The sequence below is a fragment of the Camelus ferus genome, chromosome 12, assembly GCF_009834535.1.
Source record: "Camelus ferus isolate YT-003-E chromosome 12, BCGSAC_Cfer_1.0, whole genome shotgun sequence".
NCBI lineage: Eukaryota > Metazoa > Chordata > Mammalia > Artiodactyla > Camelidae > Camelus > Camelus ferus.
Genome location: NC_045707.1, coordinates 2621413 through 2627412, shown reverse-complemented (window position 1 = coordinate 2627412; position 6000 = coordinate 2621413).

Here is a 6000-nt window from a genome sequence, read left to right as displayed (position 1 = left end):
CTGGTGCTCAGTGCCGAGTAATAAGAATCATAGCTAGGATCTGTTCAGCTTTTCCTTTGTGCCAGGCATTCATGTAAGCACTGTCTGTGTTCCAACAGCAACGTGATGAGATGGATCCTAGTATTACCCCCATTTTACAAATGAGGACATTGAAGCATAGCGAGATTAAGACATGAGCCCAAGGTCACGCAGCAGGAATATGGCAGAGCCTAGACAGTAAGCCCAGCAGTCTGTGGCTCCAGTGCTCACGTCTTCACCCCCACACGAACTTACTTCTCCAACAGTGATCTCCTTGCCCCTTTCTCTTGACCTTCATCCCCACTGAGTACACACCCACTCAGTTGGCTAGAGTGCTCCGAGCTGAATGCAGCTCCTCCCTCCATGAGGCCAAAATCCCTGCCCCATTGGCTCACCTCATCCTCACCTCCTTCCCACACGTTGCCTCTCCCCTTGTCCTAGCTCTATCCTGTGGATTTGGGGGAAAACCTGACTAAACTTTCTTCCACAGAACAGCCCTTCAGAATCCATTGCTTTTGCTCAAGGGACTGGCAAAGGGTTAACAGAAGTGAGACTCAAAGCTGGCCGTGAAGGATGAGGAGGACCCTTCCTTGGGCTCCTTGACAGTAGAGACATAATGGACCTTTCACTTGTTTGGCACATGGCAAGGTCAAGGAATCTTGTGAATTGAATAAAGGTGAATTGAACTAAACTGAGTTGAGTTGAATTGAACGGGACTGAACTGAATTGCAAGGTTGAATGGATGGAGGGTGGGTCAGGAGTGCAAGGATGGATGATTGGATGGATGGATGGATGGATGGATGGGTAGATTAATGAATAAGTGGATAGATGGATGGTTGAATGGGTAGATGGATGGATAGCTGGTTGGATAAATGGAAAATACGTGGATTTTTATATACAAAGATGGTGGATGGATGGAAGGATGGATGGATGAAAGTAAATTCAGTCACCACAGATGGTAGGGAAAGCCAACAACTAAAGGTACACAGGCTGGAATGTCCACGGTATGTTTGGGAAACACTGAGTAAATCACTTTGACTGGGGCAGAGGGCTCATGCCAGGGAGGAACAGAAAAAGAATAGATGCCCACATTCCCCATCCTACAAGGACAAAGGGAGGCACTGGGGAGGGTGCTGTGCAGGCTGTGTGCCCGCTCCCTGCTGGGAAGGGAGGAGTTAACAGCAGGACGGCTCCCCGGCCAGGCGACCAGGGTGACACTGACAGATTACAGCGTGTCCTCCCGCACTAATAACACTGCAGCGTCCTCCTCCCGCCGCTGCCTGGCTTCAGCTCCAGCGGATCAATACCAAAAGGCACGCACTGAAAATCCTTCGCCATCTCCCTCCAAGGCACAGATGCTTGAAAAGACTGAACTGCAGGGTAAAAGGGACCATTGAGATCAGCTCATTCCCTGGACTGGGCACTGCCTGGACCAGGGATGACCCACCATTCTCCTTGGCATCGCCCATCCCATCATAGGGCCAGGCAAGGACAGCCCTCTCCAAAAGTTTGCTGAGTGAATGAATCAACCTCCCAGCCAATGCAAGAGTCCTTACAAAAACACTTCTAAGGTACCTGGTCTCTCAGCCCCGATTTGCATACTTCCAGTGACGGGAGGCTCTCCACTTCCCCCAAGAAATGAGAGCCTTCTTTGTTGGACAGGTCTGGCAGTTAATCATCTTCTCTATTCTGAGTTAACCTCTCCTCCTCTTTATTTGTCCAGGGACTTCTATTCCCCATTTCTTCCTCTTCCTTAGCCTCCTCTCTTCCCCTCTCCCAAACCATCTAGTAATCTGGTCCTCACGCCCTGGGGTGCTGAAGTCACATGACTGAGAAGGGAAAAGAAGGGAATTTGCATCCACTGAGCACCTGCTCTAGGCAAGATACGTCAGAAACCTATGTGTGCTGCCTCATGTAATCCTTGTGGATGTCCTGCGAGGTAGGTGCTATTTCCCCCACGTCACAGACGAGCACCCTGAGGCTCAGAGAGGTTAAGCAACATGTCCAGAGTCACTCAGCTACCCGGCAGCACAGCTGGGGCTCGAATCCAGGTCCGTGGGCTTCGCCACGGCAACCCAGGGGCACCCAGTGTGAGTACTTCCCACATCTTGTTCTCGGCGTCAGTCAAGTCTGGAAAGGACTGAACTGGTCCTCTAATCCCCCACCCCCAGGGGATGGGGGCGACTCAGTCAGGGTGACCAGGGCTAAGGGGCTGCCCAAATCAGGCAGAGCTGGCCGCTTCCCTCCACCTCTCCACCCGGGACCGCAGCCTCCTAATAGTTCCCTGGGAGGGAACCAGGACTCCTTGGAGAAATGGCTGATTCCAGCACTGGGGAAGGGAAAGCACACAATCCATCTGGAACATCTTGTTCTTCCAGAAAGCCAGGGAGCTACCAGAGACTCTGAGAGCCAGGTCACAGGGTTCAGTATCCAACTCGAGGGGGCACCCACGGGCTGGAGGTGAGGCCATCTGAGCATTAAAAAGCATGGGAGGATGTCAGGGAACCCACTCATGACCTCAAAAACTGGTTTCAAAACAGGGGAGAGATGACAATCAAACAAAATGGTATATATATGTATTACATATTATACATTATATGTAATACACATTATACATTGGTGTATATACGTTAGTATAACATGTAATTTTTTTTTAATGGATTGAACCAAGGACCACCCACTCTACCGCCGAGCTATACCCTTCCCCCAACATGTAACATCAAATCTATACGTAGTTTCCTCCCCTGCCTAGGAGAGCTCTGTGCACCAGGGACACTCATTCAGATGCAGCCCGGAACCCCCTGCAGAAGGATCCAGAGCCCCAAGCCAGCTCCAAGCTAAGCCTCCCCCAAAGCCTCCCACTCCTCCGGCCCTGCCTTGCCCCCCACGGTGAAGAACAGCAGGGGGACGAGCCTGCGTGAAGCGCTGACTGGCACTGATGCCTGGGGAGGGAAAGGACTTGCCCAGAACCCCCCTCAGGCCACTCGGGCCAGACCTCCCGGGCTCCGGAGCCCACCACCTTCCTGTCAGGCTCCTGCCAGCATCTCAGCTCTGGTGTGTGGCCCGATGGGCTGAAACTGTTCAAGGAGCCAGTATGAAGCCCCAGAGGCCACTTCTCTCCCTCCTGGTGCATCTCCAGCCCTGCCAGACGCCTGCCTGTCATGACACCCCCTCCACAGCCTCTCTTCCCTGCTTTGCCCCGACTCAGTCTCTCTCCAGGCCCCACTGGTCCTCACTCTCTCGTCTCCATCTCATCACCACACCCTCCACCCTAGTCCAGGCCCACACCACAACACACACACCCCACTACCCTCGCCCCACTCTCCAAGCCCCCTGTCTCTGGCTCAAACTATAATTTAGTGGTAATACTCTTCAAGCCTAGACCAAAAAGTCAGGATTCAGTCCCCTGCAGACTGTTCCCGAAGCCCACACTTGTGATAACCAGGACCTTGTCTTTTTTTAACCTTGTGTGCTTGAGTCTGGATAGAACATCTCTAGGAGAAAACAACAGAAAGTAGTAACAGTGGTCACCTCTGGTGAGGGAGAGCTGGAAGCAGGGATGTAAGCAAGACCAACTTCACTGGGCTCCTTTTGAATTGGGAACCACAGGCATGAAAAAATTGATATAAAATGAACGGGGGGAGGGTATAGCTTAGTGATAGAGTGCATGCCTAGCATGCATGAGGTCCTGGGTTCAATCCCCAGGACCTCCATTAAAAGAACAAGTAAATAAACCTAATTACTTCCCCCTAAAACAAAACAAAACAAAAAAATGAATGAACTAGCTTTAGTAAAGACCATTCAAAAAGTCAAAACGACAATTCCTAACTCCACCATGACTAGTTTTATGACCTTGGACAACTTTACTTAAGCACCCCAAGCCTCAGTTTACTCATCAATCAAATGGGGATGATAATAGTATCCATCTTGCAAGGTAGGTAATAAACCAGTACTCGGGAAGCACTTAGCACCAGGCACGGCAAGTAGTCAGGGCTCAGGAAACATGAGTGATGGTCTTCTCTTTGTCCACCTTCTTCATGAAACGCTGAGCTCCCGGACGGTGAAAACCACAATGTTCCCTTTGGATCCCAGAGCTTAGCACAGCTCCTGGCATGATGATTAAAAGTCTTGAAATGTTCCCTGACATCTACAAAACACGTTTCACTGTCCTCAGGATGGCTTTCAAGGCCCCTCTCTGGCTGCCCCGTGGTCTTTCGGCTGCACCTCTCACCCATCTTCAAATGCACAATGGCCTTTGACAGCCCTTGCTTCTGTGCACACGTTATCACCCTGACTCTTCCCTTCCCTCCACCTTTACGCTCCCTTTGCCTGGTAATCTGCAAACTCCTTTCATCCTGCAAGATCCTGCAGAAGCTTCCCTCCTCTGTGTAGCCTGCCCCTCTGCTGCTGGTAGACTCAGTCACCCCCATGGCACTTAGAACAGACTTAGGAGTAACATCTATCAATCTGTGTTGTTCACTATTTACCCTCTGTCTCCCCTGCTGCTCAGAAAAGCTCCAGGAGGAAAGAAGCTGTGGTTTTCATTTCAAATGTCTGGATACATTTTCTGTATCCCTAGTGTTTAGCACGCAGCAGGCTCTTAGGAAATGTTTGTTGAATGAATAAATGAGTGAATGAACGAATGAATCATTCCTGTCCCCTCGGCCACCTGGCAGCCTTTAGGGGCCAAATTATGGTGAGTCACTTGTGCCCTGCCCATGCCTCGTGGTGAAAGCAGTGACCTCTCTTTGCAGTCTCTTCCACCGGCTCCAACCCAGAGGCTGCCTCTCTCAGCCTGAGTGCACCCAGAGAGCCTTCCAGACCTGGCCTGGAAGCTGCAGTTGCCATGCTGTTCGGCACTGCAGCGTCGGGGAGGCCGAGCAGCCTGCAGGGAACCCCCTGCCTCTCCTCTCCCTGCCACAGAGGTCTACTGAAGCCCTTGGCCGGGCACTGTGCAAGAAGTCGGACAGAAAGACAGACAAGAGAGTCCGTGCCCTCCCGGAAATAATGGCATGGAAGAGACAGATGGCTGCGTTACCCCATTCAGTCCATCACCTATGACTCATCGAGTGCCTGCCCTGTACCATTCTACTCTGTGCCTTTATGCAAGTCCTGTCGTCTCTCTGCCTCAGTTTCTTCCTCAAATGGGGATGGAAAGACCTACCTCATCTAATATATTAGGATTATTTTGCAAATAGAATCGGGTAATCTATGTAAACTGCTCAAAAAGACATGAAAACCTGTACCAGTGTTGTTACTATTATTGTTGTTATTGTTATTTATACATTTTAAGAGAACATTAATAAATAACGGAAGCCTTCTCCCCAGCAGCCCCAGTGACTTGCACATAGTAGGTATTTAACTGATGTTTGATGCGTTGGAATGCAGTCCAAGTGCTGGTCGGGACTTTTCATGCCTTGGGGAGCAGCGCCACCGTATGGCCAGAACTCAGAACACACAGACCTTCTGGTCAACGGGAATCAGGCTGGGAGGCGGCTGCTAGGAAACCACGGAGGTTTTAAGACAAATGGAAGGAAAAGTCAGTCTCACATCACAGAACAAGGAGAAGTTTCTTCACCCCACGGAGGTGCTATAGGCTCAGAGTATAAACAGGGACAACGAGGGTCTGAAGCAACACTGGGTTATTTCTCTATGAAGGGGTCGTCGGGAGACCCATGTGCCCAGGGAGCGGCCCAGGCACGTTTTCAGGGGAACTGGCCTGGCCTTGTGAGCGACACGTCTATATTTCAGCTAAGAAGACTTGAACTTGGCTCTGCCACTCATAAGCTGTGTGACCTTGACCAGACTGCTGTCCTCTCTGGGCTCCAACTTTCTCACCTGTGCAGTGAGGTCACAATCCCTGGTCACCTCAAAGAGTCGTTTGGAAGGTCAGATGGGATAGCAGAGTTCATAAATGGTAAAACGCTGTGCAAACATGGCAGGTGATTATTACTATTTCCAATAATACTAGCAACTGGCTTT